The 15230-nt window shown below is 40.3% G+C and overlaps 1 protein-coding gene and 1 non-coding gene across 2 annotated transcripts in view; both read right to left on the reverse strand.

Moving 5' to 3' along the window:
- The window catches only part of Sox5 (SRY (sex determining region Y)-box 5), a 710484-nt gene that overhangs the window by 510167 nt on the left and 185087 nt on the right, over positions 1 to 15230 (reverse strand). The gene's annotated exons all lie outside the window — the stretch shown is intronic.
- Positions 13497 to 13568, reverse strand: Trnaa-cgc. The gene has a single exon. It is a non-coding gene; the product is annotated as a tRNA-Ala (tRNA).

The following is a 15230-nucleotide window of genomic DNA, read 5'->3' on the forward strand; positions in this document are numbered from 1 at the left end:
GAGGGAGGAGGAGGAGGAGGAGGAGATCTTTGACGTGCACTGGGCCGTGATGTACAGTCTGTGGAAGTCTACATTTCAGAAGACAGGACTCTCTCCTCTGACCACATTTCCAGGCCTGTTTCCTCTAGGAACGGGGACAGAGATCTTGGTTCCCACAGAGATCTGAAGAGCCGAGCTGGCCACCCCACCTCGACCTCTAACAACTCAGGTCATATGCTAGAGAGGGGGGGTGGGGCTACCTGTGTATAATATATAATATATATAATATATGTGTATAATATAATATATAGTATATAATATATGCTATATAAATAACAAAATAGAATTATGTATAGCATATATAATAATATATAGCATGATTTATAATATAAAATATATTACCTATAATACATAGAGATATATTAAATACTATATATTATAACATAATATGTAACATTATAATGTAAATTATATACTCTATATTATATACATATCATATAATTATGCCATGAAATTAAACAATAACAGGCATACATGAACCAGTTTCTCTTAGATTCTGCTTTTTCATCCATATAATGAGTTTTAGTGGATTAAAATTGGATGACAGGACCAGAGACAATTTAGAAATATGTTCCTACGGTAGATAAGTGGGGTTATTGTTATATCAATGGGAGAAGACATTTTTCCAGGTCCACTTGGCTTGAGAATTAGTATTTTGAAGGTCTAGTTATATAAAAGTCCTCCTCAAGTGCTTTGCTGTTGCTGTGGCCTCTGATTTTATCAGGTAACTTGGGCCTGGAGTGAATCTTCCCTCTTCTGCTAAATGGCTGTGATGACTGTGACCATCTTTCAGACGCACTGCAGAGAACTCAAAAGGACTCCACACACTCCGTTTTCACATTTACTGTCAGAATGAACACCTCAGTCATCAGTGTTTTGCCAGCAATACCCACAGTGCCAGACGGATTTTCCCAGCTGCTCTTCAACGACAATCAATGATTATTTTTTTTTAGAAACAAACAATTTTTGAGATTTCCCTCTGGAGACCAGAGTCTTGTTACACTCACAAGCGGTGCGTGTTCAGATTCTTAGCCCACTGCAACCCTCATCTCCATGGTCCTTGAAATTCTTCACACTAAAAAGAATTAGGAGTTGGGGGTGTGACTCAGGCGGCAGAGCACCTGCCAAGCAGTGAAAAGCATCAGATACTGGGTTCAAATCCTGGTCTTGGACCAAACAGGAAAGAAAGAAAAGAAAGGGAAAAAAAGGAAGGAAGGAAGGAAGGAAGGAAGGAAGGAAGGAAGGAAGGGACCAAAAAGCAATAGACCAAGCAGCTGAGATCAAATTTAGTTCTCTTCTGTTTCCTTCTTCCCTATTTGAACTGAATACCATGGAGATAGTCTGGCTTTTATTTTTTTAACACATTCAAAAATGAAGGTGTGTTGGATTGTGTTGTCTACATTTTAAGATTCTGTTTAGGTCTTTATTTGTAGCTGAAGTAGCTACAAATCTTCAGGGATTTGCAAAGTCAAAGCCCTGTATTCAAATCCTAGTACTGGCCCCCCAGTCATATTTATAATAATTTATAATGCTTCAGTTCTTTGTAGTCATGTGAATTATACAATATTCCTGGCCTTCAGGATGTCAGTTTTCAGTGCAATCTGCAAATTCTGTTCCACCTCCATACATTCACTTTGTTTAAAGGGCTTGCTAGAGTTCCTGATTCCTTTGAGAAGAGGAAGTAAGTTAAATGAGTCACAAATGAGTATATATCTCATGGAATTTGAGTATGCTCAGTAGTTGCATCTGTGGGTGGGTTTTTTGGTAGTTGTTTCGTTTTTGCTTTGTCCTGGAATTGGGACTTGAACTCGGGACCTACACGCTGTCTTTTTGCTTTTTCACTTAAGACTAGCTCTCTATGATCGAGCCATAGCTCCGCTTCGGCTTTCTAGGGTTCATTGGAGAGTCTTCACAGACTTTCCTGCCCAGACTGCCTTCGATCCTCGATGATATTTAGATCTCAGCCTCCTGAGTAAATAAGATTACAATGGTGAAACACTGACATCCAGCTGATAGTATTTTCAAGTGTATTATTTATATTGTAAGTTATGAATCTTCTATTGATATTTTCACATTGCCTATTTGTTTATGAGCTGTCAGTTAACACAGGGATTGGGGTTTGAAGCCAGCCTGGGCAGGAAAAGTCCATGAGATTCTTACTTCCAATGAACCACCAAAAAGCCAGAAGTAGAGTTGTGGTTCAAGTGGTAGAGTGCTAGTCTTGAGTAAGAAAGTTCAAGAACAGCACCAATCCACGCATAAAAGTTTTTTTTTCTAGAGTGATCTTATAAAAGATTTTTTTCTAGAGTAATCTTATAAATTTAAAAGTTTGTATAGAGTTTTCACATGTATTTATTTATAGAACTCTATTATTTATCTTAATTTGTTAGTAATCATACTTTTTTAATTCACATGTAAGTTATGTTCAGTATCATTTCTGGAATTTTTCTAGGGTAAATAAATTTGGTTTGGAGTACCAATTTTACTCCATTTTGCTTAACGACAAGACGATGTACTTCAAACTCAGGTTTCATGATTATAAATAAACATTTTATAATTAGATGTAATAAAATCATCCATACTCGAAATTATGATTAAGAATGACACAAAAACGTTTAGGTAGCCAGGCGCTGATGTTCACGCTTGTCATCCCAGCTACTCAGGAGGCTGAGAGCTGAGGATCAAGGTTCAAAGCCAGCCCGGCAGGAAAGTTCGTGAGACTCTGATCTCCAATAAACCACTCAGAAAACTGGAAATGGCGCAGTGGCTCAAGTGGTAGAGTGCTAGCCTTGAGCTGAAGAGCTGAGGGATAACGCTCAGGCCCAAAGTTCAAGACCCATGACAAAAAAAAAAAGTTTAGGTTTGTGAGTGCTTATATTTGTATTATATTTTGAGTGTGCTATTATAGATCCTTTACTTTTATACCACTTGTAACTATAATAATTTGGAATTAGTGTTTGAAAACTTTTACACATACTTAGATATACCGGAAACATTATCAAATTTAGTCAACTCATTATTTTGAAGCAAAATTCAAACCTTGAGGAAACAACTGTGAATGCCGGTTCTTTGTGAATTCTGGTTGTTATTTTTAGGTTATACTACTTACTTTACACAGGTGTCACATAGCAATTACATGAAGGGTTAAATCTAAGTTGATGTGTCTCTCACTATAACATTTTCTTTCAGGTAGTGTAATACAGCAAAACATTGAAGGAAATTGTATGTGTCATTTGATGAGACAAAATTCACTTTATATATTTGATTGAAGTACATAGTATGAGATAATAAATGAAATTACCTTACGAAGTAGAATTTCATAGTGTAGAAAAAGAAATCAGCCATTTGAGGAACAGTAGTTAACTCTTTTTCAACGCTGTCTTGTATTTTCCTCTAAATTCCACAATACTGAAACAATGATATACTTCTTTTTTTAAAATATTTTTGTCATGGGACTTGAACTCAGGGCCTGGGTGCTGTTCCTGAGTTCTTTTGCTCAAGGCTGGCGCTCTACCACTGTGAGCCACAGCTCTATTTCTGGTGTTCTGGTAGTTCATTGGAGATAAGAGTCTTTGCTGCCAGGGCTGACTTTAAAGCATAATCCTCCGATCTCAGCCTCCTGAGTAACTAGGATTACAGGCGTGAGCCATGGGGTTAGCAACTTCTTTGTATTCTAATGACCCACTAAAGTCAAAGCATGTGTTAAAAATCACTATTTTACTCTACCTCAGCTTATGGCTATGAAAGTAACCAGGTAAGCACATATCAAGGTTACAGTGTATTACATACAATAAAATCATACCCAGAAGGATATCATATCTGATGTTTTGGGTTTCAGATGCATAAGCTTAATGCACACTTTATGTGGCACCTGTATTTGCTTATTTACAATCACATTTTTATTCGTATGTTAACAGATAAAGCTTCCCAAGGGTAACAATTGCTCACAAGTCCTGGCATGTACAATGTACTCCAAGAATACCAAATGAATTAACAATGGACACGTGGACTTTGGCTCTGTTTTTGCTTTTGCTTTTTTTTCTTCAAAATATAAATCGCTGGGCACTGGTAGCTCATTCCTGTAATCCTAGCTACTTAGGAGGGTGAGAGCTGAGGATCTCAGTTCGAAGCCAGCCTAGCCAGGAAAGTTTGTGAGACACTTACCTTTAATTAATCACCAGAACAAAGCCAGAAGTAGAGCTGTGGTTCAAGTGGTAGAGTACGATCCTTGAGCGAAAAGCTTATGACTGTGACCAATATATATTACATATTATATATTATATATTTATGATATATTTGGCTCACGTGGTAAGGTACTAACCTTGAGCTAAAACGGTCAGGCACAGTATCCAAGCCCTGAGGTCAAGCCCCAGCACACAAAAATTAAAACTTTCCACTCTGCTGTCTTGACTTTCATTCTAATTTTTCTATTGCCTACTCCAGTATCTACTGGCTCCTTCCATATCTTCATGTGGATGTGGTTACAAGATACTTAGAAGTCAGCATGTTTGAAATTAAACTCATCAACTCTCCCAGCTCTTCTTTAATGGGTTCTAAACCCTGCTACTGACTACAGATTCCATAACGAGAAACCCAAGAATTATTCACAGCATCTGGGAAATGGCTGAGTCCTCACCATCCACTGTCCTAAATCTCTCTCAAGTTTCTGGCCCTGCTATGGGGGAAGTACTTAGCAAGATGGCGGGCAGGGGTGCTAACTCCCACGCTGCGTTTCCAAAAAGCTACCGAAGTGAAAGCTGTTATATTGAGGTACTGCAACAGTGACATTAAAAAAAAAAAAACACCTTGAAGATTTTATTTAAAGTCACATGTATTAAGTACGACATTCTCAGGGAGCAGCACCGAGTCCTGTTTACCCCGTAATGTGTATTACTGCGGCATCCACTTCTTTTCTTTTTTTCTTAGCTATCCAGGGGATGTACAGAGGGGTTGCAGTCACATAAATAAGGTAATAAGTACATTTCTTGTCAATAAGGACTTTTCCTCTGCCCATTTTTCCACAGTCCAAAACACCATCCTGCCTTTAAGTCCATTTCTCGAATACTAGAACTGGTCTCTTCCAGCAATGACAGGTTATTATGAGCTCTCCCTGGACTATTATATACATAAATATGTAAATGTATACATCTATGCATATGTATATATACATATACATATATATTTAATGTAATGCATTATGTAATACATAAAACACACTGAATACATACATACCTTTAATATAGACATGTATACATACATATGTATGTGTGTATGTACATAAATATATACATACACATAATATATATATACATACACACACATTATATATATATATATATATATATATATGTCTCCTTGATCCAGCCTTGTTTCTCTCAGATATATTCACCATCCTTCTAGAACCATCTTTTGAAAATGCAAATCTAAGACAAAGACTTTCAACATGTCCACAAGGGCCTCGCCAAGCTGTCTGCTGCTGATCACATGGGTTCTGTATGTCCTTCCTGTTGGTTCCTAGCTCTCATCCAGCAATTTGAGTTCTTTCGTTCACTTCCCTTTTGAGTTTGATTGTTAAGTAGTTGCACCAAGAGTTGACAGCTCTGTATGTCAGTTTTCAATGTGATACAGCTTGATCGGTGTCACCCCTCAACTCATTCTCCCCATTACCCCCCTTCCCATCCCCACACCTCAAGTTCTGCAGTTCAGTTTTCACAGAATGCACATGGCACCTCATGAGTGTTATTTGCTCACCGTTCATCCCATGCTTTCTCTCACTCCCATTCCACACGTGAGTTCTGTGGCTCGCCCTGTGGGAGCCGTGGCTGCTTGCTTCTATGGCACTACCCTCTTCTGTCTCTGTGGAGTCAAAACTTCCCCCCACCACCACCATTTCCTCCACAGGAGCACCCCATGAACATGGAGGACTGGAGGACAGGAGGTCATCCCGGCCTATTCCCTGCAAAACTCCTCAGTGTTACCCCGGGGCTTGCTATCTACTGCTCACGTCTGAATGCCAGTGGAGAGATGCACAAGGTTGTTTCTCTAGCATGTAGGGTGTAGGAACCACAGGGTAGCCACACTGCGACCAAGGGCTGAAACAAGAGGTTCAACTACACTCCGGACAGTACAGGAAAGAAAAAACTGACATGGATGATTTCCTAAGGAAAAAAAAAAAAAACAACAACGTGTGGCATTGTCTACCTGGTCGCCGTGGCATGCTGTGGTGAGGGTATCGTACACAGATTTGATTTCAATACCCAATGGCAGATTCTGGGAAGTTCCAGCAATCCCCAGATGAGTACAGGAGTCTTAACTACAAGATCTGCTGTCGGAAGTCAGGACGATAAAAGCAAAAGCCTCCCATCTTTTCCTGGATTACATTTACAGCTCTAACCAGAGGGCTTTAAATGAATAATAATGAATGTGTGCCTCCTCCGTGGATGTCTGAAGCCTGAGTCACATTTTAACTAGACTATATTTATAAGTCCCTCAGGATGACATAATTACAATTCAAACCGTACACTAATTAGCACCAAACATCTATTTAGGATTATTTAGTGCATTCAAAATATGTTTTTTTTCATTTGTTTCTGAAAACAAATATGAGGAAGGAGGTTGCACGGACACTGGAATGTTTTGGATCTAAGTCAACAGAGAAGTCCGCGCTCCTTAGAAGCAAAACCAATTAGATTTCAAAAATAAATAGCCATATTTTATTTTTCTTTGTCATAGTAACGACTAAATGCTCTTACATAGAGCAGAGAGCAAAACTGCAAAGAATGCTATTCTCCACACAATGATGACAATCTAAATAGCAAATTAAGTTTTTTTTAAATGTTTCTTACATGTGCTTTTTTGCTGATACTAGGGCTTAAACTCAAGGCCTAGATCACTGTTCCTTAGCTATTTTAGTTAAGACTGGTACTCTACTACTTGAAACACAGCTCTACTTTACAGTTTTGGGTGGTTAACTGGATTTGTCTGCTAATCAAAGAGAGACAGAAAGAGAGAAAGAAGGGAAGGAAGGGAGAGAGGGAAAAGAAGGAAGAAAAGGGAGGGAGAGGGAGGAATGGAGAGAAAGAGAAAGGAAAGAAGGAAGGAAGTAATGAAGGAGATGGAGGGAAGAAGGAAGGAAGGAAGGAAAGAAGGAAGGAAGGAGAGAGGGAGGGAAGGAAGGAAATAAATCTTTAGAAACCACATCGATTTGAGTTAGAGAATTCTGGATGTTGGTTGGGATAGTTACACAGAATTATTCAGGCCCATGCCTGTAAACCCCTCACAAAGGAGGTTGAGGAAGAAGAAAATTAAGGAAGGAAGGAATGAAGAAATGAAGGAAATGAACAAATGAACAAGTAAATACATACTTGGGAAAGTGATAGACATGGTTAATATTACACAGTCATCAATGTTTCAATAGTGCTTTGATATCCCAAAAGAAATCAAAGCCAACCACAAAACAGGGTGGAAAAAAAGATAGCATTACAAATGTTAATTTTCTGTACATTATTCTTACCTGGAAAAATTCCTTATAATTTTCACTTTTAAATGCCACCCAGATGCATTCATTTCCTGAACATTCCAGTGTCTTTTGTACTTTAACCCACAAGAAAGCCAGTTAGCTTAACCAGTAGTACATTATTATCGTAAGGATTTGATGCAGTATACCAATTATTTGTGATTACATATATTTTAATTGCCCATTTCTAAACACTATAATCATAAGTAACATTTTTGTAGCAAATACCATATTAAGAATTACTTGAGAGTACATTTCCTGCTGTTGACTTTAGCAGCTACTCATACTTCAAATTGGAGCCATTTGTTCATTCATTCATTCATTCAACCAGGTGATGGGAGGCATCCGTGAGTGGGTTAAACTGTAATAAACCGTTTAGGAAATGTAATTGAAAGGGAAAGTCTGGTGGGTTACTGTCTGGAAAATACTTCACTGAAGAAAGCAAGCTTGAATACATTTCTTCCTAACAGTCGCCATGCTCCCCTGTGAATGGACAAATTCAACTTTCACTGAAATCTCCACTCAGAAGACTCCATTTGGATTAGCTAGCAAAACGCTAGGCTGGAGGTATGGCTCAAGTGGTAGGGCATTCTCAAGAAAGAAAGAAGAAGGAGACCCTGAGTTCAAATTCCATTTTAAGAAGAAAGAGAGAGGGACAGATGGAAGGAAAGGAAGGAAGAGAGGAGGAAGGGAGGAAAAAGAAAGAAAGAAAAGGAAGAAAGAAATAAAGAAACAAAGAAAGGAAGGAAGGAAGAGAGGAAAAAAGGAATCTACTAATTAATGCTATTAATATTTATTTTACTTTATAACATTGTGTTTTCCTTTCTTAATTATTATTATTATTATTATTAGGCTCTAAACTAGAATTCTCAGTGTGGAAGCTATATTCTGAGAGGCCCTGAATGGCATTAAAAATTTCTGGGCAAACACATTTGTAATGAGAAGTTCCTCAGATTTTATAAAAATGTAAAATGGGTCCATGACCTATAAAAAGCTTGACAAAAAAAACATCTTTTAGGTAAAGAAGAAAGGTTCTTAATGATGCATCACTAAAGCCATTTCAAGTAACTTTTCTACCATTAGTCTTTTTCTTTTATTTCTCCAAATGCCTTTATGATTTGACCACAGCATTAGGACTGGAAGCCATAAAGTATCACCCCCCAAAAAGGCACTGCCTTCGAATTATAAGTTATATCCCCAGCCAGCCTTGAACAAAGGTTCCGTTATGAAATTCAAGGTTTTCACAGACCATTTATATACGAAAATATGTGTTCAAGATTTTTGGTGTCGAACTTTTTTTTTTAAGGTACTTTGAAACATGGGGCCATTGCAGGATGAATTTTTATTTTCCCTCAAATAAGCAACCCGGGCACTAAATAAATAAATAACAGAACTTCGAGGCTTTATAGATGAAATTCCAGTTGATGATGTCATTGTGCGAGTTTACATTTTTTTCCACAGCGTCAACACGTGCCATTCTGTCTCCCGAATGGAATGCAGTCATAATGGCCCATTTATGTATGTGGACATGGAGCCATGGATCCAGGTGATGAAGAGCAAAGGGGGTCTGGGAGAGATGGAGGAGAAGCATGGAAGGATTGACATGGACCAAGATACACGTTTGGACTCACAAAGCATGTTGCATTGAAACCTCTTTGTACAACTACTTAAAGATAATAAATAAGTGGGGGAGGAGAAAACCATGTTTCATCTTGAGAAGCAGAGCTGTCATTCAGATGAATGGAGAATAGTAACATGGTTCTAAACAGAACAGACCAGGTGACCCTCTGGGAGCCGGGCAGGTAAGACATAAGGCCAAGACACACCAACACCCACACTGGTTCCCTTTCCCTCTTGTTTCAAAGACACGTAGTTGTATTTGTCATCTTCAGAGTACCACATGTTTTGTTGTTCTTGTTGTTCAGTGGAAGCTATTTCTGTATTCTGAGACTCTAAATGTATGACAGAGAGAGAGAGAGACAGAGAAAAAGAGAGAGACAGAGAAAGAGAGAGACAGAGAAAGAGAGAGAGACAGAGAGAGAGAGACAGAGAGAGAGATCCACCTCCAACACACAGAGAAACTCAAAAGAAGTTGTGTCTCTTTGCAGAGCACAAACACAATTGTTTATTTCCCAGGGCCTGGGTTGAATGCTAAAGACTTCTCCTTTGCTCAGCTCCCTGGCCTCCCATTTCTCCAGCACAATGCACATGGAAACAAAAGGAGATTCTTCCATCCGAATGGGAAGCTACTTGTCTCTCCTGGCTCCTTGATACCTCTCCCTGCTCCCTGTCCCTCCCTCACGCACATCTGGCGAGCACATGTGGCCTCTGCGTTAATGAAGACATCACTTAGCTCCGGGAGCTCACAGTGACTTCCCACTGGCTGGCTTTCAAGGCAAAGAGAAGACCCAGGACCAACCCCTCTGCTTCACAGAACCCCAATCTCCCTCGTCTCTGGGTAGCTCATCACCACGTTGCAGGAAGAAGATTTTTTTTTAATGCAAGATGGAAGAAAATCCCTTCCAAACCCAACATTCTCCCCGGCCCCACCCTTCCCACACTTGACTGGATGCATGTCCCCCGTCTTCTGAACAGTTCAGAATTGTTACACCAAGGGCATTCACCTTACTGGGATAGGGACTGGACTTTCCCTGACAATCGATCTACTTTCAGTACCTGATAACTTTGGGGTATGGGTGTTATTTATTCCACAAGTTCCCAGGAAGGAAAGCGGGCTGTAAACAATCTTGCTGTCTTGAAGACATACTTTTTATTCCAAGTCTCCTCCCCATTCCTTTTCTCAATTAAGCTGCTAATGGAGATGTTGTAAGAGTCTACCCGACTACATTAACTGCCGCTATCTGCACGAAACAGGATCAACCCGCAATCTCCTGAGGATGTCCCTGCTAAGTCTCCCAAATGCAGTGCTGCAGGTTGGTCTGAAATCACCATTATTTTCCTTTCAGTGCTGTTTGTTTATTTATTTTTACCCTATACCTAGCAAATTACAAATACGTTCTATCTATTCAATGATGGTATTTCAGCCTTTGAAAGAAGATTTAAGTGACACTCAGGCTACAAAACAAGGTCAACTTGTACGTGTATGCTATACTAATATTTGGATTTTAATTTGGCCATGTTTTTATCTCTTCATGTGTATTGTGACAAAAGCTAACCAATGGAAAGCAACCAGAGTTTATATTTCAGCCTATCCCATAACACAGCGGGCCTACAAACCTCAACGATCATTCTTAGGTGCGATGACACCTTTACAAACAAGAATTTTAAAGTCACCCAACTTCCAAAAGAGTCACCTAAAGCTACTACAGTGAATAAATCAAACTGATTGCAAGCACCCAGAAATACAGTGCTGGAGAAATAACAAAAAGAAAGTGATGGGAATATTTGTTCATTTACCTGGAACCCAAACTAAATGCATCACCACATCCAGAGATAATCAGGAATAAAACACAATAAGCACATTAGGTTAAAAAACAAATCACTGTCCTTCTGCTCATTTCACTTTTAAATGGAAATAATATCAGAAAAAGAATTTAAGAAGCATCTCCCTCAATACAACTGGAAAACATTTCAACTTTATGCAACTACAATTTAAGTATATACTTCCTATAAAATATAAATGGCCTAGGAAGATTAATTAGATTCTAAAGCTGTGTTGAGTTTGAGTTGGCTACCAGTTTGCTTCCCATTATGGGTAGTCATTCATCTCTATTCCTTTCAGAAGTCATCAAAATTAATTTTTTTTTACTATTTAGAGAATTCCAGCATTCACGTGTGTGTGCACATGCATGGGCTGGTCCTGGGTCTTGAACTCAGGGCCTGGGCATGGTCCCTCAGCTCTTCCACTCAAGGCTGGCGCTCTACCACTTTGAGCCACAGCTCCTCTTCTGGTTTTCTGGTGGTTCATTGGAGATCAGAGTCTCGTGGACTTTCCTGCGCCGACTGGTTTTGAACCATGATCCTTAGATCTCAGCCTCCTGAGTGGCTGGGATGACAGGAGCAAGCCACTGGTGTGCCTGACTAGAATGATGTCTTTGAACTATTAATACTTTTAGTCATATAGGAAATTGACCAAACTGGCGATAATGACAGTCAGTACAACCCAGTGAGTCACTTCCCCCTCCTAGGGTAGTTCCACTTATAAATGATAATTGACCGCATTAGACATTCTGACACTACACTTACTTAACAACTTTTGGCGTTCCAACACTCCTTCTGTATTTTCTAATATAACTCAATGCTGTAAAGAGACTTAAGGTCGATCTTCAAGGTAACTGACTTAACATTTCTGGGCTTACCTCTTGAGAGTGGAATTGGTCATTGCCTGTAATTCTTTTTTGTCTATGTGCCAGCACTGAGGCTTGAACTCAGGGCCTGAGTGCTAGACCTTAGCTTTTTCACTCAGGGCTAATGAAGTAAGGAGGTCAGGTCTGGCCGGCGTCAATATTGGCCACATGGTGGGTGGTAGGGTCTGGCATCTTGTCTTCATGCTGGGGGAAGAACCCACACAGACACACACACACACCATCACCTGCCTCCCAGGTGATGGGCATGCCTGGATCCCTGGAGGCAGGGCTGGCACGTGGCTGATAGGCTACTGGATCTGTCAGTCCAGTGCCTGGGGCTGGGAATGTCCTGAGGATCCGCCCCCTGTGCCCACCTATTTAGGCCCAGACCAGCCTAGTCTGGAGGCTCCATACCACTGTGTCTGTGATCGCGGCCTGTGTCCTGGCTCCTGGCTCATCTCCAGTCATTATGGAGTCCCAATTCAGCTCTCCATCCGAGCTGAACTGGCTTACTGGTATTCTTTTTGTTCTTTCTTTCCTCTTTAGCATGTTTCCCAGCTGTGCGCTGTGTATCTGCGTGCTGCTGCCTTTGTAACACCTGTTCACTGTATAATAAAGAATCCAATATCCTATATTTTAAAAGGTGGCTTCCAGGATGATTCACCTGACACTAGTGTTCTACCACCAGAGAGGCACAGCTCCATTTCTAGCTCTTGGGTGGTTCATTGGAGATAAGAGTCTCATTGACTTCGCTGCCTGGGATGGCTTTGAACTGTGATCCTGAGATCTCAGCCTCCCGAGTAGCAAGGATTAGAGGCAGGAGCCACTAGCACCTGGCGTGATCAGTCATTTTTATGTGAACACCTCAGTTTTACATGTGTCCTTTATATAAGCAAGAAGCTCTGTACAAAATTTAATATGCAGAGCCTCTGTACCGTTAACTTCATTCACAGAGTCTCTGCTCCTGTGTGCTAATCAGATTCTGCTATGCAGTTGTTTTTTTCTTTCTTTTTGTGGGGGTCAGTACTAGGGCTTGAACTCAGGGTCTCTTGCTCTTGCTAGGCTTTTTTTTTCCCCCTGACAGCTAGAGCTCTACCATTGGAGCCGCAGCTCCAATCCTGGAATTTTTGCTGGTTAATTTCAGGTAAGAATCTCTAGGATTTGTCTGCCTTCACTGAATCTGAACCTCAACTCTGTGATCCTCAGATCTCAGCCTCCAGATTAGCTGGGATCCCAGGTACCGGCTTTAAACTGCTTCTTGATATGATTCAAACTCATTGGGATAAACAGCAGACTTAAAGACATATCATGATCACATCCGTGCTCTCAATTTTCTAGGACGACTGGAGAAAGAAACAAAAAATAAAGGAGTAAAATATTCACGTGGTGGATAACCATTCTGGAATTTGTTTAATGTGGGTAACTGTAAGAGGATCTGATTTCCCAGCAACAGAGCGTTCATTTATTTCAGGTTCAGATGTTTAAATGAATACACGCATTCCATTCTTTTTTGTGTTGTGTGTGCCAGTCATGGGACCTGAACTCTGGGCCTGGGCACTGTCCCTCAGCTCTTCAGCTCAAGGCCAGTGCTCTACCGCTTGGGTCACAGCATCACTTCCGGCTTTTTCTGCTTATGGGATGCTGGGGAATCGAACCCAGGGCCTCATGCATGCGAGGCAAGCGCTCTACCACTGAGCCATCTTCCCAGCCCCACACATTCCATTCTTATCTCCCTGAAGTACAAAAGGATGACTGTAAGTCTTCACCAGGCATGCCATCGATGTACAAGCAATAAAACAGTCAGTCTCTGGTGAAATCACCCCTCACAGTAGTTCACAAGAATGGCGTTCCATGCGAGCAAGGATTGAAGGATCTATAGGTACCTTTTCTCAGTTACTATCAGCTCCAAAAAGGAAAGGAAGGAAGAAAATACTATAAACCATCATGTTTTTCTATTGTTTGAACCCTCCCTGAAGTATGCACTCAAATAAGTAACATAGAATGCCCGTACAAAAGCCAGCTATATGGACAGCAAGACTGGATGCTCATAAAGGAAGGGGTTGATGGAAAGAAATTAACATCTCTCCAAGCCAGTTTTTTTTTAAACTGTCATTGATAGCATGGCTATCAATTCCCATGAGCAAAAGGTAAAAAAAATACTCCATGGCTTTAATCCGTAATTCAGGGCTTAGGTGTTCTTTGAACTATTTATAGCAAAAAGTACGAGATGGGGGAAAATAAATACGTGCTCTATCGTCTCTGTAGTGACTTAAAAGTCACATATCAACCTGATTTGTTGACAGCCATGTGCTGGTAGCTGATGCTTATGATCCCAGCTCCTCAGGAGGCTGAGATCTGAGGACCACGGTTCAAAGCCAGCCTAGGCAGGAAAGTCTTAGACTCCTAGCTCCAATGAACCAACAAAAAGCCAGAAGTGGAGCTATGGCTCAAGTGGGAGAGCGCTAGCTTTGAGCTAAAAAGCCCAAAGACAATGTGCCAAGGCCCAGAGTTCAATCCCTAGGACTGGAGCTAGTATAAATACAAGTGTGCATGCACACAGACACACAGACACACACACAGACACACACACAGAAACACACACACACACACACACACACACAGAGTGTCCCAACATGTGATAGAGTTTGGGAATGATCAACTGTGCTAAAAACTGTACAGAGAAATTAATTTATCATTCAAGTGATGATTATCTTAAAGAGTTCAAAATCAGTCTTATCTCTATTTTAAAAGTTAAGCAGAAGGTTTGTGTGCACTGACACAGGGATTGGAACTCAGCTAGGCTTTGTTCCTTAACTCTTTCACCCCAGGCTGGTGCCCAAACATTTAAGTCATACTTTATGGCCGAAAACCCTTTGTACAACTACTTAAAGATAATAAGAGGGAAGAAAGAAAGGGAGAAAGAGAGGGAAAGAGAGAGAAAGAAAGAGAGAGAGAGCAGTATTTATTGCATAGATTCTACAAGAAATATCTTCTTTCTTTTTCCCTTCCTTCCTTCCTTCCTTCCTTCCTTCCTTCCTTCCTTCCTTCCTTCCTTCCTTCCTTCCTTCCTTTCTTTCCTCTCTTCCTCTTCCTCCTTCTTCTTCTCCTCCTCCCTCTTCCCTCCTCTCTACCTCTTTTTCTTTCTTTCCTTCTTTTCTTTCTTTCTTTCCTACTTTGTCTTTCTTTCTTCCTTCCTTTCTCTCTTTCTCTCTTTCTTTTTCTTCCTTTCTTCTTTTCATTCTTCACCAGCCCATGCAGCTCTTACCCTTTCCCACATCCCTGGCAGGATAAAATGCCATTTCTAATAGTAAGTAATAAAGTCAAGACCTGTGAGCAATGATGGAAACTGTGAATTTTCCCAACACATG

The sequence above is a fragment of the Dipodomys ordii genome, unplaced genomic scaffold (assembly GCF_000151885.1).
Source record: "Dipodomys ordii isolate 6190 unplaced genomic scaffold, Dord_2.0 Scaffold81, whole genome shotgun sequence".
Classification (NCBI taxonomy): domain Eukaryota; kingdom Metazoa; phylum Chordata; class Mammalia; order Rodentia; family Heteromyidae; genus Dipodomys; species Dipodomys ordii.